Source organism: Castor canadensis, chromosome 1, assembly GCF_047511655.1.
Source record: "Castor canadensis chromosome 1, mCasCan1.hap1v2, whole genome shotgun sequence".
Taxonomy (NCBI): Eukaryota; Metazoa; Chordata; class Mammalia; order Rodentia; family Castoridae; genus Castor; species Castor canadensis.
The window spans coordinates 207,423,950-207,447,961 of record NC_133386.1 but is presented as its reverse complement, the minus strand read 5'-3'; the positions used below and the strand labels follow the sequence as shown (position 1 = coordinate 207,447,961).

At 53.6% G+C, this 24,012-nt stretch overlaps 1 protein-coding gene across 4 annotated transcripts in view; it reads left to right on the top strand.

Annotated features, from left to right (window-relative positions):
* The window catches only part of Kcnq1 (potassium voltage-gated channel subfamily Q member 1), a 328,142-nt gene that overhangs the window by 568 nt on the left and 303,562 nt on the right, over positions 1 to 24,012 (top strand). The gene's annotated exons all lie outside the window — the stretch shown is intronic.

The window sequence follows — 24,012 nt, the reverse complement described above, 5'->3', positions numbered from 1 at the left end:
GAAGGGCTTAAGGGGGAGAACTGAAACAAGCTGAGGGCCCCGGGGGAAAGCTTCTCCCAGGCCCTGCCCAGGCGTGTGGAGAGGAGAGCCCCAGCCCAGAAGCTGGCTCCACTTCTCCCTGGAGGGTGGTCCAGGTGTTAATCCTTCCTGGAAGAGAAGCCAGCTGGGGGGAACTTGTCCTTGGTGCAGTGAGAGAATTCCCCATGGTTGGCTGGGACAGAAGCCTTAGGAGTCCCCCAGGAGTGAAGGGTCCCTTGGCTGCAGGTAGGTCTGGGTGTGGGGACTCACGGGGCAGACACCTGTCTAGGGCAGGATGACAGGTGTGCTGGTGTCTCCTGAGGGCCTGCAGGAGGTGGGGAGAACCCACAGCTTTGGTAACTCAAGCTGATGAAAACCTGGATGGATGCAGAGGGGTGCGTTTTCAGGCATCCACAGAAAGCAGCAGATGGCAGTCACACCTGGCCTGTGCTGCTGCCAGGTGGCTCCCATTCCTTCAGGCATGCCTAAGTGGGGCAGGGGCACAGGAAGTCACCTGTGAGAAGGACCAGGCTGCCCCCCGCTGCTGTTCCCAGGGCCCTACTTCCTGGCTGCCCAGCCGGTGGTTTCTTGGTGTCATGCCAGCCTCTGGCCTGTGATTCGGATGACCCCTTATCTGATTGCTTTGTGGCTCCTTTGTGGGCTGCCTGGGGTGGCTTCCCTATGGCTTCCTGTTGGCAGAGGGCTTGTCCAGTTGCCTGGCTGGGCTTGGCATTAAGCTCCCAGGGACCTGTTTGCTCCTGCTGGTAACTGCTCCCAGGTCCCCCAGCGCTGCAGCAGGAGCCAGGCTCAAGTAGGTGAGCTCAGGTAACTGTCCTTGTGGAGGGAAGCAGAGCCTTCCATAGCACAAAGTGCAGGTCCCAAGACATGCTGTCCCCAAAGTCACGCTGTCCCCAAAGAAAGACACTGTTAGCCATGATCCTAAGGATTCTTCTCCACTCCAGCCCCCACGTCCTCAACTGTCTGGGCTCCTGAGCTGTGGCCATTGGTGGCTGTGGGAGAGGGAGGTTCTGCCCGTGGCTGCATAGTCTTGACTTGTCTCAGGGTTAGGGAGTATTTGTGTCCAGTGACCCCCAAGGGTTCTTACCTGAATCTGCTGCTGCTGTGTGAGTGTCTAGCACACACTGGACTTGTGGGTACCGCAGTGCAGATGGGCTGCCTGTCCCTTACCCCAACCCCCAGTGCTTGCCTGCTGGACCCCAAACTCCCTGAGATGTGAGTGGTGGGGGTGGAGTCCATAGCCAGCTGCCTGAGAAGACCCTTCCCTGTTACCTTTCTGCCCAGGAGCCCCATCTGTCCAAGCAAAGTGACTCCAGACTTGCCTGATGGCATTCTGGGGATGCAGCTGCTGTGAGCATCATCTGAGCTCTGGGCTGGCCAGGGGGGCGGGGCAGAGGAAGAGGGCTTGCTGTGCCCCAGAGGAAGTCTTTGCTTACACTGTGCTTTCTTCCTGAATTGGATCGTTCAGCCCGCGGAAGTGTGCTCAGCAGAGCCTGCCTTTGCCCAGCCTCCCCGGGCAACTGGGAGCTTCAGGGCCAGAGCAACTACTGGGGATGGTGGCTGAAGGGTTCCTCTGGCACAGAGTGGAGTGAGAAAGGGATGCTTCTGTGAGGTGGCTGTGTGGTGGCTGGCCAGTCCTTCCCAGCTCTGAGCTCTGGCTCTTCATGATATGTAACTGGCAGTGAGGAGCAGGCATGAACATCCCCCCAACGGGGCTGCAGGTGGACTCCTGGCTGGGCAGAGGAGGTGACTTGTCTGGAGCCTGGGAGGCCCTCCTCCATCATCTCCAGGAGGTGTGCAAGGCTCTGTGAGTCTTCTGGTGGGACCTCAGCTGCAGCTTCGTAACCTGGGGAGCTAGCACCATTCAGCCCCGGTGTTGCTCTAGGAAGCGACAGATGAGATGGTGGCAGAGAATGAGTTCTGTCTTTGGTAAAACAGACTGTGAAGCAAGGGGTTATGATTTCTGGGCCAAGGAGGCCAAGCCTGCTGTTGAAGGGCTGGTTCCACATGTGTGCTGGGGGCTGGAGGTGGGAGCTGGCTTCCTCCAGGCCTGGGGCACACTTTCCCACGTGTGGCCAGGGAAGCGGGCCGGACATCCTGACCCCTCCTTGGGGAACCCCTGCTTCGGCTCAAGAAGAGCAGCCCTTCCTGTGTCAGTGGTGGCCTTCCTTGACTGGCCGGGATCAGAAGGCAGGACACAGCTCCCAGGCACTGCTTTTGCCTTCTTGAGTTTCCTGTTTCTCTCACCCCAGACCCTTCAGGGGTCCCTTTGCTGTCCCACAGACAGCTCTCTCCCTAGCTGAGGGCACATAAGGTCCAGGGAGCCTCTGCTGGACCCAGGAGTTCTAGCTACCCTGCCGATGGGCCTTAGCCATGATCAAGGGCAGACACCGAGTTGTCCACTCTGGTTGCTGAGACGCTTGGAGCTTGTGTTTGCTGCGGAGAAGAGGGATTTGAGGGAGGCCACCAGTGTGAGTGGACCTGCCCCTCTTCCTAGCTCTTGAACTCAAATGCAACTGGCCCAGCACCCTTGTACCCACTCTCCCACAGCTCTGGCCTTCCCAGGTTCCCAAGAACTTTCTGGTGGCTTTTGGTGCCTCGCGTGTGTTAATCATTGACGGAGCTTACAACTGGACCTGGTGGTTTATTGGGCTGGTTGTGCCACTTTTCCAAAAGTAAGAGGCTACATGACTGTGGCTCCCAGAGGCAGCCTGCCCCCGGGCTCCAACATTAAGTCTAGAGTGGCCACTGGGCACTGGTCCTGGAGACCTGTGAAGGAGCAGGGCGGGAGGGTGGATGATGGGGCACTGAATCAGATACAGGGCTGCTCGCATGGCCAGGTCTCAGCCTCTGGAGACCCTTTGTCCCCACGTGGACCCAGCTGGATGTTTCTGGGTATGCAGCTACCCGTGTGGAGCACTTACCCTCGGCCTGCCATAAGATGGGTGGTCACAAGCATCCTTTACACCCGGGCCATCACCTGAGAAGGCAGGAGGGGGACAGTACAGGTGGTGGAGAACGGAGACCCAGGGGAAGGGCCTGGGGTCAGGAGGGTGCCTGGGACCTGACCCAGGCAGGGCGAAGCTCTGGTACTAGAAACAGCTATGTTGAAAGCAAGAGTGGTGGCGGCCAGAGCACCTGAGGTGGGGTAGGAGCACTGAATGCATCCACGGGGCTAGAGTGACCGGGCTGGGCCCCAGCTCCACTTGATAGTTGATGCTCCTGATTTTGAAGGAATCTGGTGCCTGGAATCGTGGTCCTTGGCAAAGCTGGGTCCTGTGTTTGCTCTAGTGCTTGACGTCCTTGTCAGAAGTCCTGAGACAACACATGGTCCTGGGATGGGAGTGACCGTAGATGGGGGGCTGAGCAGCAGGGGAGGGGAGCTGAAGTCAGCCCCCCATCTACGGTCACTATGGTAGAATATTGCTGTTCACACAGACCTCATGCTGAGCAGGCAGGATGTAGACAGACATGCATGGATTCTGGTCCTGAGCCCAGCTCCCCCACTCTAATGAGGTCCCATGCACGGCCCCTGCTTCCTTGTGGGGCCCCCTTACCTGGGACTCCATGCCTGGCTCAGCCCTGACATTCCAGGCCATCTGTGACTCCTGTGCACCTCCCTGTGACTCAGTTCCCTCCCCACCGATGAGACGGGTGGGCTGGTGGACATCACCTCAAGCTCCAGAGAGCAGGGGCAGCTCTCAAGGATGGTAGCTCCAAGGAGCATGTTCCAGGCCTAGGAGGAGCCGAGGTGACACATACACAAGGCGTCCCCAAGGCAGGAACGTGGGTGTGTGGCTGGCCCTGGGGAGAGGCTGCAGAGCAGCTTCTGGAAGCTTCCACATGCTGGTGCCCAGCTTCTGCCTCTGGTGGGGAGGTTGGGGCAATGAGTGCCACCACCATGGGGCATGTGGACTCAGACTCCTTGGACTGGTTACGGAGGGGAGGTATGGTGGGGTCCAGCTTTGCCTGTGGGGAAGTGTGTGGAGCGAGGGATGGGCCCTGCGGCCCCTGAGGCCAAGCAGTATGGGATGGGGACACTGATGGTCACCCCAGCTAAGCCTTGCCTATACCTGGTCCCTGCAGGCACATGGGTGGGACTGTTTCTGTCCCCCCTCCTTAAGCAGTGTCCCCAGATCTCTGAGAGCAGTGGGGAGACAGGTGTTGCTATGCTATAGACTGGTGACCACAGTGACACCATGAGTGAATGTGGCTTCTGACATGTGGCTTCCGAGCCTGTGAAACGACTTGACCTCTGTGGACAGTCTGCCTCCTGCTGCTGAGGCCAGACCCCTTCTCTGGGCCCTCGTAGGTGCTGGTTGGGGCAGGGGGGACCATCTGGTTCTACAGAGGGGCCTCGTTGAAGGATGGAGGGGACACAGCAGTGCTTGGTCAGGAACAGGGTCCACTGCCTTTGTCACAGGTCTGCCACAGGTAGCCACTTGCTATGTGAGCTGGGAAAGCTGGGGTCCAGAGAGGGTAAGTTCCCTGCCAAGTCCACACAGCTGTGTATGCTCAAGGCTGCCTGACTCAAGCTGGGAGCTCCTCCCCCATGCCACCCTCACTGTCAGGACCTCCGGGTGTCCTTCATCCCCTGTTCCCCCACCTTGGGTGGGGTTGCAGTGCCTGCCCTTTGGTGGCTTGGTCAAATGAGGAATGTGGGCCACCATTTGTCCCGGAAGAGAGGGGAGAAAGCCCTGGGCAGGAGGATGGTGCTTGTAAGCCTAGCCTGGCACTGCCCTCTGGTCATGGCTTGCAGACTCAGTCCTCAATGCCTGACCTGGGCAACCTTCAAATGCCTTTGATCTAGCTGCTTCCTCTGTCTGGAAGCCCTGCAGCCAGAGCGCAGATACCACCTCCTTCAGGAAGCCTTTCCAGGTTGCCCCAGGCAAAGCAATGCCATCTTTCTTTATCCCCTTCTCCCATACCTGGTGCCTGGTGGCTCCACCGCTCTGGTGTTGTGCTCATCTCTGCAAGGCTGGGCATTCCAGGGACCCTGTGGACAGGCAGCACACATGAGCTATCTGGCCCCTCTCAAGGGATTCAGGCATCTAGTCTTGGAGCCTGGCTCTTTTCTTCACCTTCTTGGTCTCATTCTTCCCAGTTCTGTAGTCTGGGTCCTGGCAGTCAGGCCTGCCGCCCAGTAACTCTGAGCCCCACAGACAGGCCAGGCTTGATGACATCTGCCTGTGGGTATTTTTATCCAGCAGCATTCCTGAGCTTGGGAAAGTGGTGGGCAGAGGCTGCCCAGACCCTCCTGTGGCCAAGTGTTTGGGGTTGGGGGGACTGGGCGTGGCTTCTGTCTTAGTGACAGCCCTGGCCGGGCGCGGGCAGATCTGAGGTGAGACCCAGGTACTTGGCCACTTTCTGGCTACCTTCTGGGAAGTCTGAAGCTTCAGTTCAGAGTGTGGGGGCTGCGTAGGCCCCATCTGGAATGGTGCTTCCAGAAGGATCCGGGCGAAGGCAGTGTGTGCTGAAGAAGGGTCTGGGCCTGAGAATGATGGGCCTGCCCACCAAGGCCCTCCATCAGCAGGGAGGAGAGGATTTCTTTTATATGCGATGCCTGGTATTGATATATCGTAATAACACATGTTATCAACACACAGATGCAAGCGTAATGGTCAGATCAGGGTCCCGGGCACGTCCTCAGCGTTTGCCATTTTTCTATTGGGAGCAGTCAGCCTTCCCACTGGCTGTTCAGCCATAGTGACCCCACCACCATGCTTTAGGGCGTTAGAAGTTACCTGTCCTGCCCAGCTGTACCATCCCCATTAGCCGTCTCTCTCCAGCCATCCCTCCCCAGGCTCTATTCTCTTCTCTTCTTCTTTGGGGTCACACAGTGCTTATCTTTCCATGTCTGACTTATTTCAGACAACAGTGTTCTCCAGTTCCATCCATGCTGCTGTAAAGGACAGATTTCTCAGTCTCTCCTCTTTCTGGAAGTACTGGGGTTTGAACTCAGGGCCTTGCGTTTCCTAAGCAGGCACTCTACCACTTGAGCCACACTCCCAACCCTTTTTGCTTTATATTTTTCAAATAGGGTCTTGCTTTTATGAACAGGCTGACCTGGACTGTGGTCCTCCTAGCTATGCTTCCCTCATAGCTGGGATGACAGGAGCACACCACCCCACCCAGCTTTTATTGGTTGAGATGGGGTTCTCACTGTTTGCCTGGGCTGGTCTTGAACTGAGACCCTCTGCATCTCCACCTCCTGAATATCTAGGACTACAGGTATGAGCCATCGTGCCTGGCTGTGGATTTCATTCTCTTTGTGGCTGAACTTGTTACGCTTTCTTTATCCATCTGTTGGTAGATACCTCAGTGGATTCTGTCTTGGCTCCACGAACCGTGCGCGCAGATGTCTTGCTCACGCGCCAATGCCTTTGCTTTGGACGCACACCCAGGGTCTGTCCTGTCTCCCACGGTGGCTGTGCTAGTTCACATTCCCAGCAACGGTGTCTAAGACCTGCATCTGTTTTTTACACCATGATCAGTGTAAGGAGAGGTGATAATGATGACATCCCACTGTAGTAGTTCTGTTTTTTATTTCCTGATTTATTTGTTGGGGTAGAGTCTCTAACTGTTTCTCCTGGCTGGCCTCAAACCATGATCCGCCCAATCCACCTCTTGAGTAGCTGGGATTACAGGCCTGACTGACCTGAGCCATCAGCGTTTTTTCTTTTGGTGGCAGTACTGAGGATTGAACGTGGCCTCGTTCTTGCTAGACAAGTGCTGTCCACTCGAGCCACACTTCCAGCCTGTGTTTCATTGTCCCTTTCCTCTGTTTTTTTTTTTTTTTTTGCAGTCTTTGTGTCATTTATTTCTGTTCTGATGTTTGTGGTTTCTTTTTATTAACTTTGGGTTTGGTTCATTCTTGTTTTTCTAGTTCTTTGAGTTGCACTCTTAGGTTGTTTATTTGAAATCTTTCTATTTTTTTTGATGTGGGCACTTACCTGCTGTAAACTTCCCTCTTACCACTGCTTCTGCTGTAGCCTGTAGGTTTTGTTCTCATTTTCATGTTTCAAGTTTGTTTTTATTTTTTGGCAGTATTGGGGTTTGAACTCAGTGCCTCATACTTGCTAGGTAGGCACTCTCCCACTTGAGCCACACCTCCGGCCCTTTTTTAGCTTCAGTGACTTTTCCGGTAGAGCCTCGTGGGCTTTTTCTGGGGCTGGCCTCAGACGGCGTTCCTCATAGCTGGGACCCCCCCAGCTGCCTGGCGTATTTGTCGAGTCGCTAACACTTTGCTGGACCGGCCTTACATGTCAGTTGCTGACCTCTGTCTCCTAAGTAGCTGGCATTACTCTGTGAGCCATCCTGCCCAGCTCAAGAAGGTTCTAAGTTTCTCTTTTGATTTCTGCCTTGGCCCACGGGTAGTCGTGGAAGACGTCTAATCTCCACGTGTTCGCACAGTGGCTCCGTTCCTCCTGTTGGTTTTCGCTGTATTCCGCTGTGGTCAGAGAGGATGGCTAGTGAAATGGCCAGCTTTCGGACTCGTTGACTCGTTTTGCGGAAACCCGGGTTTATCTATACACAATGGAATTTTATGCAGCCATGAAGAAGAACGAAATGTTATCATTCGCTGGTAAATGGATGGAATTGGAGAACATCATTCTGAGTGAGGTTAGCCTGGCCCAAAAGACCAAAAATCGTATGTTCTCCCTCATATGTGGACATTAGATCAAGGGCAAACACAACAATGGGATTGGACTTTGAGCACATGATAAAAGCGAGAGCACACAAGGGAGGGGTGAGGATAGGTAAGACACCTAAAAAACTAGCTAGCATTTGTTGCCCTTAACGCAGAGAAACTAAAGCAGATACCTTAAAGCAACTGAGGCCAATAGGAAAAGGGGACCAGGAACTAGAGAAAAGGTTAGATCAAAAAGAATTAACCTAGAAGGTAACACCCACGCACAGGAAATCAATGCGAGTCAACGCCCTGTATAGCTCTCCTTATCTCAACCAGCAAAACCCCTTGTTCCTTCCTATTATTGCTTATACTCTCTCTACAACAAAATTAGAGATAAGGGCAAAATAGTTTCTGCTGGGTATTGAGGGGGGGGAGAGGGAGGGGGCGGAGTGGGTGGTAAGGGAGGGGGTGGGGGCAGGGGGGAGAAATGACCCAAGCCTTGTATGCACATATGAATAATAAAAGAAAAATGAAAAAAAAAAAAAAAAGAAAAGAAATGGCCAGCTTTCGGACTCGTTGACTCGTTTTGCGGAAACCCGGGTTCTGTCATGCCCTGAGGAAAAGCAGGCATATCGTGCAGCTGCGGTCGGGGCAGATGCTTGTAAAGGTCTGTCAGGCCTGTGTGGCCTGCAGCGTAGTCTAGCTGCAGCCATTTCTGTTGGGTTTTTTCAGGCTGATCTATTGGTGACCCTGAGGTCCCCAATTATTGATGTGCTAGTGTTTATGTCTCCTTTCAGAGCTAACGATCTTTGCTTTGTGTGATCAGGCGCTCCAGTTTTTACGATGCTGTTTCCTCCTGTTGAGTCGATCCCTCTGTCACTGTGCAGTAACCTTCTCTTGTCTCTTTTTACAGTTCTTGACCAAACGTCTGTTGCCGGAGGAGGGGTGAGGGGGCTCCACAGCTTCCCAGTTTCCACGCAAAGTCACAGGTCCTTGAGATCCACAAAGGTGAAAGGCACTTCCAGGTGCCTCACAGCAAGGGGTCTCACAAGGTGGACGTTATAGCAAGGATTTACTGTCGTATAGCAGGATAAAGTAGAGAGAAGTGGGGGGAAAGGGAGAAACCTGTCCTGCTCCCCATATAGGAAATGGGAGTGAAGACCTGAAACTGGTTCCTGTGTGTGATCTTACTCTTTCTTAGCTGGAACGCCATCAAGCCCAAGTCTAGCAACCTTGTCATCATTTGACAGTGGGTGTGGGTGGCTAAGATGTGCGCTAAAATGTGGAGATGTCAACCCAAAACGCAGGGATTTAGGACTGAGGACTTCCCTCTGCCGGACTTGCCTTTCATTCTTTCTGTCCCTCTCCCCATCCAAGGAGCCTTGCAGCTGTTAACATCTCAAAGGCAGAAGTGGGAAGCCCCCGTGTGTCCCCCTGTTCCTGTAACTTACCTTCTGAAAGGTGATAGGAGGGGGCCAGCTGCTCTGGCTTTCCAGTTTTTACTTTCTCATTCCAATGTCTGAGTCTGGCCCATATATATATTTCTTTCCCGTGGGACTGGGTTTTGAACTCAGGGCTTCACACTTGCAAAGCAGGCGCTCTACTGCTCGAGTCGCTCCTCCAGTCCATTTTTCTCTGGTTATTTTGGAGATGGGGGTCTCATGAGCTATTTGGCCAGGCTGGCCTCAAACCTTGATTCCCCCAATCTCAGCCTCACAAGTAGCTGGAATTACAGGCGTGAGCCACCAGTGCCCAGCTTGGCCCTTTTACTATGTATTAAAATAATACAATTTCCTTGTCTCCTCACGCTACCCCGCTTCAAGTCTATTTTACCTGATAAGTGTAGCCGCTCCTGCTTGCTTTTGGTTTCCATTTGCATGGAACATTTCTTCTTTTCCATCATTTTCAGTCTGTGTGTATCTTTTCTGGGCTAGCAAGTTTCTTGTAGGCAGCATATAAGTGGGTCTTACTTTATTTTGTATCCATTCAGTAAGTGTGTATCATTTAATTGGATAATTTAATCCATTTCTAGTGAAGGTTATTAATAACAAGTAAAGACTTATGCTTGTTCCTTTGTGAACTTTTTTTCTGATTGCTTTTTGTATGTACCCCTCCCTCCTTTCTTCTCTAGTTGTTCATCTTCACGGTTTGGTGGTTTTCTTGTTTGACTCTTTCCTCTTTTTTATATCTGATCTGCTAGTGAGTTTTGTACTTTTGTGTATTTTCATGATGGTAATTGTCCTTTTGCTTTTAGTGTAGGACTCTGATAATCAGCCTTTCATTGCTGTGACGAAATTCCTAACATAAATAACTTAAAGGGAGGAAAGATTCATTTGGGCTCAGGATTTCAGAGGCTTCAATCCATGGTTGGTTGACCCCGTTGCCTGGGCCCAAGGTGAGGCAAATCCTCATGGTGGGGGTATGTGGTGGAGAAGAGCTGCTTACCTCATGGTGGCCAGAAGTGGGAGTTGGGGGGGAGAGAGAGAGAGAGAGAGAGAGAGCGAGCAAGCAAGCTGGGAAGGGGCCAGGACATGGTACAGCTTTCCAGGGCACATACCTTGTCACCTACTTCTCCAGCTAGGCCCCTAGCTCCTACTTTTCACCACCTCTGAATATGGCTATCATATTACAAATCCATCCAGGGATTAACCCATCGATCAAGCCAGAGCCCTCAGGATCCAATCACTTTGCAGAAGCCCACCAGCTGGCAACCCAGCCTTTAACACACGAGCTTTCACGGGACATTTCAGATTTAAACCACAGTGGACTCCATGTAGCATTTATGTAGATCAATTTGGCGGTGATAATTTTTTTCAGTTTTTGCTTATCTTGGAAAGACTTTATTTCTGCTGGATAGTTTTGCTGAGTGCAGTATTCTTGGTTGACTGTAAATTTTTTCTTTCAGGGCTTGGGATCTATCATTCCATTCTCTCCTGGTAAGGTCTCTGCTGAGAAGGCTGATGCTGGTCCGGTGAGGATTTCCTTGCGTGTGACCTAACGCTTCCTTCTACCGTTTTTTAGACTTCTTGTTGTCGTGCACTTTTGCTTATGAAATGCCTTGGAGAGGGTCTGTTTTGGTTGACTCTGCTAGGACTTCTTCTTTTCCAAGACATGGAAGTTTCCAGTAGTTATTTTGTTAATTTTTTTTTTTTTTACTTTCTACGTGTTTCTCCTCTCTTCTCCTTCTGAAGCACCCGTAATGCAAATGTGTCTCACTTAATACTCTCCCATGGGTCTCAAGGCTTTCTTCATTCTTTGACTTTATTTTTTGTCTGAGTTTCTTTTTGTCAAAGTCTTATATTCAATCTCGGATATTCTTTCTTCTTTTCTGCTTTGGAGGCTCTTGGCTACATTTTTTATTTTAATTATTGAGTTCTTTAGCTCTGACTTCTGTTTGGTTCTTTTTAAAAAAATCTTTATCACTTTGCTGAATTTCTCATTCACATCATGAATTATTTCCCCAGTTTTGTTAAATTGTCTCTCCATTCGATTGCATCTTGTAAATTTCCTTAAGCATCATTAATTTGAATTCTTTGTTAGGGAGATCATCATTTTCCTTTTCTTTGGTGTCTGTTGAGCTCCACTTCTTCCTCGAAGCCCTCAGGATGCTGTGGTCTTGGCATCAGGTCCAGCACATACCGAGGATACCACTCCCGCCTGGCCCGTGTCTGCAGCCACCCCTCCAGTGGCCACCCCTTTCCCATCTGTGAGATGCACCTCGACAGTGGGCGTATGCCTCTCCCACCCCCCAGAATGCAGTTTTGTTGGGGAGCAGGGCTTTGGGCTTCCCCTCTCTGTCTCCCAAGGGCAGATGCCCTTCTTTTCACCCTTTCTACACTGTGCTGTTGGGAAAATTGAAGGGCCACTTAGAAGAACTCTCATGGTCATCTTCCCACTGAACTTGCTTTGTGTAGAGATCTGGAGAGATTCAGAAGGCAGGCGCTAAAGAATGTCTGAGGTTGAATATAAGACTTTGACAAAAAGAAACTCAGACAAAAAATAAAGTCAAAGAATGAAGAAAGCCTTGAGACCTCTGGAAGATTATTAAGTGAGAAACAGCTGGGCAGAGGCCCTGAGCCAACTCCCTGCAGACCTTGGTCCTCATGGAGACCACGCAGCTACACTGGAACCCCAGCCCACCCCACCTGGGACCAGGGTCACCTTCTCCTCCCTCATGCTGCTTACAGCTTCTGTAGCTCCAGGGCCTCACTGAGAGGGACAGGCTCCTCCCTCCCCACAGTTCACTCCCAGAGGTGTCCCTGTCTGCCCAGCAGAGGGGAGCAGCTGGGGATCCCTGGGAACCCTGAGGACCCTCGGATGTGTCTGAGCAGCCCCAGGAGCTGAGTGCTCTGTGCATCTGATCTTGGTGTGGGCTTGGTGTTCTGTTCCATGGCGTCTCTGGCTGTTCTGTTGTGAAACCGTATCTGTGCTGTGGGCTGGGATGGCTCAAAATACGATAAAGCATAAAGCTTTGTTGGTCTGACATGTGGGCAGGCTGATAACCAATGGAACAGAATTTTTAAAAATTATATCCTAGGAAGATAGTAGAGAGAGCGACAGTACCTCAGACCAGTGGGGAAAGAGTTAATGAGTGTTAAAGCTGGATTGTCAGATGGCCGTGTGGGAAATGATTGTCACATGGCTGCTGAGATAAGTTCCCTGTGGGTTGGAAAACCACTCCAGTTTCAGAAGAAACATGGGGAAGTTTCTTTACTTTCCTGTGATGTGAAGACCAGATACACAGATGAATAGATAAATATCTGACCGTAGCTACTTTCCAGTGACACAGCAGACAGACAGATGACAAATGGGGAATACATAAGATATAACAAGGCATTAAGAGCTCCAGTGCAGAAAGAGTTTCTGCAGACATAGAGGAAATCTGACCCCACAGGAGAGGAGCACGAGATGGAAAACACCATGCACAGCAAAGTGACCAACAGCAGGGTCCTTAGGTACGGGAGAAGGTGCGCCCGTCACTCCTGGTGAGAGAATTGCGAGGAACAGTCCCCTGAGGCCCCAGATGCTGGGGAATGCAGGACAGTGGCCTACTGGGGGAGTGGGCAGCACCCAGCAGAACTGTGTGTACATTTGCCTCTGGCCTGGTGCCCCGCTTCTTGAAGATGCTAGAAACACAGGAAAGACACATGCATGGGAACTGTTCACGAAAGCGCTGTTCGTCATTGTCAAGCCTGGAAGAACCTCAGATGGCCATCCCAGGAGAGCCACTGAACCAGCCACATGTGGGATGCCGTGCACCTCTGACTGGGAATATGTCACACCGTCACGGGGACGGTGGATGAAAGTGCCGTGACCTCTCTCATCTAATATGGGGAAGAGACAGGTACATCACACTTAGGAATGAAGGTAAAGCCTCAGAGAAGTTACCTGAAACAGCAGGGATGACGTATAGGGAACCTCATCCCTCTGAATAGCCTTGTCTTATAAATTTGATTTTGGGATCAGGTAACTAGCCCACATTAATTTTAAATAAAAAAGAATCTACCTTTAATCAATCTATCCCTTGTTCTCTCTTTTTGCAGTACTAGGGTTTGAACTCAGGGATTCATGCTTGCTAGGCGGGTGCTCACTTGAGCCATGCCTCCAGCCCTTTTTGCTCTGGTTATTTTAGAGATGGGGTGTTGCTTTTTGCCCAGGCCAGCCTGGGCCACCATTGTTCTATATTATACTTCCTACTGTAACTGGGATGACAGGCGCACACCACCACAACTAGCGTTTTTCTATTGAGATGGAGTGTCATGAATTTTTTTGCTGGACTTGACTCAAACCGCGATCCTCCCATTCGATCTCAGCCTCCCAAGTATCTGGGATGACAGGCTGGCGCCCAGCCAACCTCTAATCAATTAATTAAAAATTTCCAAATATATCTTAACTAAAAAAGCAGTACCTCAAGATCAAAATGAAACAAATGCACCTAAAAATGTGTAAGGGCTTGGCAGAGTGTTCATAGGAAGGGCTTATCTTGGGTGACCATCCTAGAGGGCTGTCTGCTAAGTGTGAACAGGACTGCTCAGTGAGCACATCACAGTCATGGTATTGTTACTCTAAAGCAAGTGGGTAATGATGGTGGTGTTAGGGGCTAAGGTGGTTGGTGTGGGGTTGAAAAACAGATATAAGTTAGATAAGATTGAGCCCAAACCTGCCTATGAATGACAGTGTCACCATAAATTCAAATTGAATATGCTTGAACACTTTCCTGTCTATTGGAACGACCTAGAAAGAAGGACCACTCAATGGCCATGAGCCCTGCTGTCCCCAGGCCACGGCCTTGAAGTGCCCTACAACCCTGGAGACCCAGGACTCCTGGAGAGATGACCAAGCCAGGGGCTACAGCAGTATAGAGCCATACCTGGGGCAGAGGATAGGAAAGTGGTCAGTGTTCACAAGGACCAAGTTACAAGGACCTGTAGATGTGCACTTAAGCTCAGCTCTGCAACACTGGCTGAAGTGGATCAGTGACATCCTGGGGCCTCTGGTTTCCACATTCATCCTGTAAGTGGGGATGGGACCCTCAGTTACCTTTGGACAGGGAGACAGTACCCCGATGCTCAATCCAGGTGGAGAGACAGAGCCAAGCACATGTTTCTCTTGGGACTGTGACCAGGGAAGTCAACAGGTCGATGAGGTCATGTCTGTCTTCAGGGTTCCATGGATCCCTGCTGGTATCTAAAACCACACCGGAACCAAGGCATCACCGTGGTTAGCTGCTGGTGATGACACGGATTCGACTTTGAGCATTGTAGCTGCTGACCTCTCCAGTACCCAAGCAGCTGGATGGGGCCCGGGTTGGGAGCACGCCACCCCGACCACGACATCATTTTGCCTGGAGGAGGAAATAAGTGTCATCTACCTTGGGACCTAAATGCAAGCTTATTAGAAATACTGGGACCAGAAGAGCGTGCTTGGTGACACACGGGGATGGCACCTGCAAAATGCCATGGTGAGACACTACTGGATGGACGGCCTGAGTTCTTTGATAAATCAATGACTCAGAAATAAAAAGTGAGGGAGGACAGAGAGACTGAAAGCGTGTAAGAATGACATACCCACTAATTGTAACCGTGAGCACATTTCGGAAGCCGTCATTTCAGGTTACCTGCAGCTCAGTGGTGTTCCTTTTTTGCATAGTGTCACCCAGCAAGGTACGTGCCATGTCATCTCCTCTTTCCCACTCATGTCTGCCCAGTCGGGAAAAGTTTTGTGCCCAGGGTACAGGGCTTTTCAGGGGACTCTGCAGCAGACAGACCAGGGTTTATGCCTTGCACTTGACTCCCTGCCAGTTCTGCAACCCCAACTGTCAGACAGGGAGCTCCAGGTTTCCCTGCTGGGCCCTGGAAGCCCCTCCAGTTGGCATGGCCTGCGGTGCTGAGGGACGAAAGTTAAGAGTCTGGGGTGCAGAGCCCTTGGGTCCAGTGATGCCTGGATCTGGAGACAAAGGATGTGTGTGACATTGTCCTTTCCCCCTGAGAGCCAGGGTAGGGACTGGGGTCCTGAAGGAGCCAGATGGTGGAGCAATCCAGGTGCTGAGGGGAAGCTGGCTCACCCATACATCCTGGGGAGCAGGAGTGAGATAGCATGAGTGGAGACCCAGGGAGGATGCCACAAGCTGGAGCTGAATTTGGGGTTAGGCAAGTGAGTTGGAGGGCTTGTCAGGATGGGCCTTCAGACAGAGCTGGCCAGGCCCTGTTAACGGCCCACAGAGGAGAAGACAATTGAGGGAGTCACCTCATGTCCTCAGTTCCATCCACTGGGACAGGCTGGGTCACTGTAGTGCCTGGCAGCACTGACCTCTCAGATAGCCAGGCCCAGGAACAGGCGAGCTTGCTGCTCTGTCTATAGGTGAAGAGCATCCCAGGGCAGATCGCTGTCCTCCTTGACTGAGGCCATCTTGGAGGCTACTTCAGCCCCTCCTGCCTCCAGACAGTTTCTGCTCTGGGTGTGGAAAGGCCTGGGTTCTTGCTCTCTGCCCCAGTTGGATGATTTGGGGCTGGCAGAATCCAAGCAAGGGGTCCACTCCTCTTCCAAACCCACTCTTTGCCACGAGTGTGGCCAAGGTGGCTAGATATGTGGTTGAGTCAGAGGACTGGCTTAGCAAGGATCAGTGAAGTTTTTCCTTGTCTGTGAGAACCTGAAGACCAGAAGAGGCACATGTTTTGTACGAAGCCACACTGCAGGTTCTGAGGTCTTTTAGACAAACCAAAGCTAATACCTGACGTGACCAGTGACCGTTTTTCCTCTGAGCTCGGAGCCCCGCCCCATGCAGTCTTGGGGAAGCTTAGAGTCCCTTTAGTCCCAAGAGGGCTGTGAATCACTGAACACCTAGGAAGGCCAACCCTGTGGCGTGGTTGTGTTCCTCCCCCTTGGGGCCCATGTGCTATGCAAGTCTCAGGAGAAGTGATAGGGCCCAGACTTTTCCTCTTCTGGCCAAATGGGGAGCAGGACTGTAGCACCATGGAGTAGCAGGGGTGGTCACAGGGTGGCCTGGGCTTCACTGCTGTCCTGTGTTTCCCCAGGTGCACAGAGGTAATGCCTACTCTCTGAGTATTTCAGGGGGCTCCATGGAAGAGGACCTGCTGATGGAGGGGTCCCCACTCTTCAGTGGTACTATGCAGGCCCTGGGCTTTTAGACAGTGTTAGGAGCAGGGTGGGCCTCCTGGAGCCAGCACCTTCTTTGCACTGCTGGGTCCAGGTAGGGCCACTGTGAATGGGTTTGCTGAAGGAGGAGGGGGCTGGCAGCAATCTGAGACAGGCATGGCACCATCCCAGGGCAAGCTCACTGGGCCTGTGTGGCCTGTGTGCTTTCAGAAGGGAGCAGTTTCTAAGTGGATATATGGATGACCCATCTCCTAGCAGGTGTCCAGGTCATCGTGTGCCCCTGAAATCATCTCTGAAGGTCTGTCTGGGAGGTGGTGGGTCTCTGAGTGTAGAAGAAATAAAGGCACTGACCAGGTGGGCTGGTCTGGAGTGGGGCTGGGATGCAGCTGTCTCTTTCTATAGTCTCACCAGCTCCCCTGGCACTGGGAGTGCCCAGAGGGGAGGCCATGGCTCATGCGTGTGCACACATGGGTGTAAGGACAGGAGGATGTTGACCACTAGGTTATGGTTTCTTTTGTTTATGGGGCTCCTGCCCCCAAGTCCAAGCTTCTGGTTGTCAAGAATTTGGAGATTTGGTCTGCTAGGGGAGGCAGGAAGGATCTCATGCCTCTGTGCCAGGGCAGAGTCCATGGATCCAGGTACTTTAGAGGGTAGACAGATGTGTAGAGGAAGCAGGAGAGAAAAGTGGGCGGATGCAGAAGTGGGTGAAAGGATGGATGGAAGAGTTTGTTGGCAGGTGTGGGGGTGGGAAGATGGCTGGTTTGGTGGATGGAGGAATGGATGGACAGATGGATAGCTCGGTTGGTGGATAGAGGGGTGGATGGATGAATTGGTTGGTAGATGGGTGGGTGGAAGGAGAAATGGATGGATGTAAGCTGGTTCCAGCCTCCAGTGGGTACCTGGCCAGCCAGCTGCTGTCCTGAGAGGGTCTGTGGTATGTGTGGCCTTGGCCAGCCTTGTCCCATGTGGCTGGGTGGTTGCTGCTCCAGCAGCTGCTGATTTCTGTGCATTCTGGGCCAATATAGCTGAAGTCTGGGTCTGAAAGGGCAGCAGAGGCTTCTAGCTGGGAGAGACTGGCAGCTTCATTGTGTCTTTTGGGGATACAGAAGCCACTCAAAGTCACCTCCTGGGCTGAAGGGTGGTGTCTTTGTGGATTTGTGGGGAACATGGCTGGGAGCCTCCTGGTGGCTTGGATTCTGGGTCAGGCAGTGGTGGGTTCTGGATCAATGGGTGGTGGCATGGTTGGTTAGCCATGGCCTCCCTGCAAAGCAGACAGGCTGGGCACAGTAGCTGAGGGCATTGGGGTCGGTATTTGGGGCTTCTGTGTCTGACTCACCTCTTCCCTCTCTGACCTGACCCTTACACCTTGCAGGTCAGTGACAGCCCCTGGCTTCTAGAACACACGATATCGTCCTAGCACACAGGAGCCAACCACAGTGTCCACACTCTGATCTGGGTAGTAGCTATCATGACCACTCCATGCCTGTGTAGGGCCCTGCCCATGACAGCAGGGGGCTTCCTGGGCCCCAGTGGGGCAGGTGCTGTCAGGTGATATCATGTGTGACGCCAGTGGGGGAAGGCTGGGCTCGAGGGTGAAGTGGAGGGAGGCCGTCCCCAGTAAGAACAGCAAACTTGGAGGGAGAGTTGGTGGAGAGGCACTGGTAATTTTGAGGAGCAGAATGGAGACCCTTCCCCTGACTAGCAGGTTGGGGCCAGCCAAGAGAGAGGGAAATGAGCTGTGCCCCTAGAGTTTAGGTTCCTTCCTACTGGGCTGGGCAGCCATGAAGGGCCCTGGTGGCAAAGGTCACAGCCTGAGTTAAGCCTTAAGAGCTGTGGAATTGGGTCAGTGGCCACAAGAGGACCAAGGGCGGTGGAGCTGGTAAAGATGCCTCTGGGGACCTTTTAGAGGTGTCTTTGTTGCTTGGACAGGGAAATGGGCGGTTCTAGGGCCACTGGTTTGCATTTGGCTAACAGTGGTGCACTTTACTGTGCACCTGGCTGGTCCTTGCCTTGTCCTATGACCTTGGATGATCTGTTGACCTCCCTGTGTCCCTACCTTGTACTGCTTCCTGGACAGGGACACAAAGAGCCTTTGAAAAATTCCCTGCCAGCCTGTGAAGTGGAGGCAGTTTTCTGCTTAGGATAAGTTTGCCCGCCCTGTCCCTGGATCAGGGACTGCTCAAGGTCCCCGGTGTGGCTCTGTGGAGGCATGGGACCTCCCGGGCAAGTGCTGGAATGTTCTGGCTGTCCTTGGCACAGGGGCATGGGCGGGGCTGGGGGGCTCTGTGGCTTCACTGGCCTCTGTCTGGGGCAGGCCCCGCCTCCCCAGTGCTTATCAGGGCCTCTCTGGCGGACTGCCTGCCACCTCAAAGTCATGCCGCCCGGCTGACGTTCTTATGTCTTCCAGCCTTTTCCAGGGTGGGGGACGGGTGGCTTTTGTGTGTGGGCTACACTCTGAGTGCTGGGCACTGGGCTGAACTGGACACATACCAGCTCATGGAGGTCCACTGGTAACCAGGCCCCCGATATGTCTCTACTTGTATCCAGAATGTTCTGGGGGGGTTCAACCCTGTGGCTGGCTGGCCCAGCTCTGGCGCCAGGATCCAGCAACTGTAGGGGTTCCTGTGGGGGTCATGTACAATCCCTCTGGGACCATTTTCCCGGAATTGCTGGGTAGATGGTCAGAGAGAAGGGTCTTCCCAGGTGTGAGCAGCAGCTGGGGCTCCTGGCCCAGTGGGTTTGCTCTGAGACTTGAGTTTGGTGGACTAACTGAAGGCCCAGGGTAATGGCCCGTGTCTCTGCAGAGAAGTCCCATGAAAACTGGACACCACTGCCAGACACAGATGGGACCACAGCAGGGTGTGGCAGGACATATGGGGGACACTTTGGGACAATTGGGACCTGGGTTTGACTGACACAGGAAGGTGGCACTCAACGTGGCTGATGGTCAGTGCTTTCTCTAGGGCTAAGACATCCGGACATCCAGTATGGAAAGGTCCAGGACATGGGCGTCCTGGGTTTACCATGGTTGCTCACAGGTGTGGGTTATGAAGGTTGCATTGCTGGATTTTCTAAGTTAAAGGTATTACTGCATTCTAAATGTTAAAAGTCATTGTAATGGGAATAAGCACGAAGGCTCTGGGTTACCAGAGTGTTTCCAAGGTGGGCTGGGAATTCTGTGGCAGAATAAATGTGATTTAGGGCTGGGGGTGTCTGGTGAGGCTACTGAGCTTGGGTGGTATTTCTGCATTAGGCCCTGGACCCCAGGTGCTGTCCTTGGGGAATCCTGGAGGAAAGAATGTGAGGTACTCCAGCTTCTTTCTCAAGGCTAGGACTGCAGGGTCCATAACTGGGGTTCCTGAAGCCCAAAGCGGCTACTGACCCCACCACCTGGGTGCCTTCCTGGGTTCCTAAATCCCTGTAGGGTGAATGGAGGGACAGCCCAGGCAGGGTGGGCAGGTGGCCCACTGACTTTCACAGGTAGACTCAGGGCTAGAGGGTGGGGCCTATTGGTGGGGGGTCGAGCCCAGAGATGAAAGGAGCCCAGGTCCTGGAGGGCATCTCTTGCCTTTTCTTTGTCATGATGGTCTGGCAGAAGTTCCCACATAGTGAGGCATCTGCTCCCTTTAGAGGCCTCAGCCCCAGGAAGGAAGGAAGAAAGGAAGTATGTTCTAGACCTGGGCACCAGGCTTGCAGCCTGGGGGCCTGGTCTCTCATCCAGGTCAAAGGCCTTCCTGCAACTGACCAGCTGCCCTCTGTCCAACCATAAGGCCAGGACAGCTGAGAGTCTGAATCAGAGGGAACCCTAGCGCCTCTCCAGGGCTGAGACCCCATGGCTTGTCTAACTGGGGGCAGACATCTGCCCAGTGCCACAAAGTCTTGGGTGGCAATGCTGGTGTGTAGCCTTGTCAGGGTACCCTCTGACCAGGGCTCCTGAAGTTGCTCTGTGCTCCCGCCCTGTGTCCCCACTCACATGGTCCTGCCCACACTGGGTGCATTGCACAAGTACCTACCAGGTGTGGAGTGGCTGTTTCTGCCAGGGGCCAGGGCAGGCTTCTTCCACAGGCCCAGGGAGGGTGTGAGTGTGTCAGACCGGCTGGACTTGGGGCCTCTTCTTCCTTTGTTGATGACCTCAGGGTTGCTGGGCCTGCAGGGGCACCCTCATGCTAGTTCTGGGGGGCACTGTGGGGCACTGGGCCTGGCCTGCTTAGGGGCAGGGTGGAGGGCAGGTCACATGTCTGCCTCCACCAGCCTCTCAGGAGGAGGCCTTGAAATTCTTGTGGACAGAGCTCGTACCTCTTCTATGCAACCCTGTGCTCACAGGGTAGGCTGGGGACCATGCTGGCCATTGTCCTCAGAACTGGAGCTCTGTGGGCACCCACAGGGTTCCCAGGAAGTGGGCAGACCATCCTGGGCCTGGCAGCCAGAGGGCAGCTGGGCTTTGCCAGGCAGTTCTGGATCTGGGCAGTTCTTGGGAGCAGCTGCTGGCAGGCTTGTAACCTGACCCCTCCTTCCTGGGAACTTGATGGCTTCCTGGTCAGGTGGCCTCTCTGGGAGCCCTGGTCCTCCTGGGTGTGTGTGCAGGGGGCTGGAGGGAGGATGACTCCTGGTGAGGACCTGCCCACCCACATGACTTAGGAAGTCCTCCTGAGGCCTCTGCCCTGGAAGTGTTGCCCACAAGATTGGAGCAGTGACCCTTGGTTGCTAAAGGAGACACAGATAGGCTATGGCCCAGCTGCCCCATTTTATACCTGGGGAAACTGAGGCTCAGAATAGAAAGGGGGCCTCCAAGGGGGCAGGTGACCCCTTAGCCAAGCTCCTGCTCGGGTGGGTACTTGTTGAAGGGGGGAGGCACCTGTGGCTCCTCCCCTGGCTGGGCAGGAGGAGGAGGGAGGCTCAGAAAACAGAGAACTGGGGTTCTGTTCAGTGGGGCGAGGGGCTGGTCAGGGTCACCAGCCATGGCAGCAGCAGGCTTTCTACTCTCCCAGCTGGTCCTGGAGTGGATCTGGCTTGCATCATGGACCTCTGCCCCACCTCAGGGGCTCACCATGAAGTCACCTGAGGACTGCGGCCTCCAGCAGGCCAGAGCCTTTCGGGGAGCTTGCTACCTGCAGCCCCTGCCTGTGGCTGTGCAGCAGGAATGCTGACCAGCATGGTCCAGGCAGGCAGGGGGTGGCTTTGTGCCCATTGGTTTTATGACCTCGTTAGGCCTCAGTCATCTGTGGAATTGTGGGGTTTACAGTATAGGTTTCTCCTCTGAATGGTGGCATTTTTGTTCCTCTTACTCTCTGACATGGGGGACTGTCCTATACATGGTAGGATGTTGAACAGCATCCCTGGCCTTGACTCAGCAGAAACCAGTGGCACCCCTCCCAATGGTGACAATGAAAAAGTGTCCCTAGACGTGGCCCAGTGTCCCTTGGGGGTCAGAGCTCTTGTTTAGAAATCTTGCTTGTAGAATAATCCTAGGGAGTGGGGAGGGATTTAAACGGTGAGCACAGAGCAGGCTCTGGGAACCCTGGGCCAGCACAAGCTGTCCTTCTGGATTGCAGTGGGTATAGTGGGCACTGCCATGGGTGGAGGGCGAGGGTGTGATCACAGGATGGGGCCTGGTCCAGAGCAATCACACCGGCCGTATTCCCTTGTTCTTATGGCTCCCTGTGGCTGTGTGCAGCTCCATGTTGTCCTGTGCCCCCACCCCGCCATGTGGCTCCATTTGGTCCTCCTCAGCCCCATGGCTCTCTATGGCCAGTGACCTCTGCTGGGGTTGGCAGAAGCTGGTGAAAGGTCCTTAGTGCTTTTTGAAGAGCAATGTTGTCACCCCATGGGGATAGCTGAGCCTGTGTTTGTGGTCCCAATATCCAGTTTAGGATTAAGGGACATCCCGGTCAGATCCTTGAGACTGGCTTTCAGATGATGGTCATGGTTATGGGCCAATCCCAGTGGGGCCTGTGGATGGACACTGAGGCCCATGAGGGACGCTGGGCTAAGGAAGGACTTTGCGTGGGCCCCTGCCCACCTTTTTCTTTCCGCGTGTGTCTCGTGCTGGCTCTGTCCTTTCATTAATGCCGTTCACTCCAGTTTGTGACTTGAGATCTAGTTCAGCTGAGCTGTGCCTGCTGGTCTCATCACGGTGGGTGGGGGGAGATGTCCATGCCCGTAGGAGGCCCTCTGTGTAGAGTCCATCCTGCCCTGGCCCTGGTCTGCTGAGGTGTATGTACTCTTGCCAGCCTGGACAACCCAGCTTGCCTGCCCTTCTGCTACCAGCCTCTCCCAAGGTCCTGATGAGCCTAGCTCTGCACTCTAAGACACAGAAGGTCTGAGGGTCCTAGCCTGCTCCAGGTGGGTCAGAGGGCAGGACCCAGCCTCTGAGCTCCCCTTCTGTGGTTGTCCATCGCTGACTCCCAGCACACAGTGTACCTGGCACTCACTCTCTGAGGGCTGGCTCTGGTCACAGTAGTGAGCAAGCCCTGGTCACACCCAGGGGCCTTCCTGGCCAGCTTTGTTGGCAGTGGGGCTGCAGGGCTATGGGAGCCCAAGAGACAGACTCCCCAGGGCAACTGTACTCCAAGCAGGGGCAGGAGTGACCTGGAGGTGAGAGGGCCCCACTGTGGTTGAAGAGATGGGCAGGGTTGGTCAGCAGGCCCCAGAGTGGAGGCTTCCCCAGGATGGGGCATGGGAGCCTTGACAGAGGTGACAGTGGGTAGTGGTAAGGCCTGGTTTATCCCCTGACTGCACAGGACTCCTGAGGGAAGGATTGAGGCTGTGGGCCATTGGTGTCTGGCAGGGAGGTGGAGAAGGAAGGTAGGGCTGATTCTGATGGTCTGCTTCCCTCACTCCCTCTCCTCTATGCCTGGCTAGGTAGCCCCTGGATGGAGGGGGCACTTACTCCTCAATGGGTTGGTGAGAGTTGGGGCCATGCTGGTGCCCCTGGTTTGACACAGGCTTTCGCAGGGGATATGGTATGGCTGGGAGAGTCAGCTGAGAAGCCACCATAAGGCAGGTACTGCCGCAAGAAGTGGCCTCGTGTCTCATGTCTCATGGGCACTACCTGGGGTGTTGAGATAGTATTGGGTGCTGTTGGGGAAAGGCTGACTTCTCTGTCCCCTGTGGCTGAACAGAGTCCTGTTGACAGGCCTAGCCTGGGTAAGGTTGTAGGATGGCTGTCCCCACATTAGTGCCTGGGGCACTGTGTACACACAACCTGCAAACTGTGTCCCACAACAGGGGTCATGGAGGCCCCTAGTCCTCCCACCCCTGCAGACTCAGACACAGGTGGATTTATGGTGTAGGGTAGGCACTGATTGGGGGTACAGACTCCACCCCCCACATTGGGTTGCTTGGCCTCTCTGCCTGAAGGCCACTTCCTGCCCACTGGCAGGGTCTGGGAAGGGGAAGCTGAAGGGCCAGCTGTGTCCCTGACCTTCCCCCATTGTCCTTATGGTTTTCTTTGCCTCATCTGTAAAGTGACAGCATGGGGGCAATGACAGCTGTTTCTTCAGAGGTTATCTGTAATGTGCTTAGGTGCTTGCCTGGGGAAGAGCAAGTGCTCGCTACCTCAGGGCTGCTGGCTTCTCAGATGCCATGGACCCTGTGACATCTGTGGACACTGAGAGCCCCTTCTCAGAATAGCTTCTTCATTTTAAAGCAGCTGCATGTTTAAAATGGACCCCATGGTCAGCTGTGACACGCACAGACCCTGTGCAGCTGCCATCCGGGGATTGCAC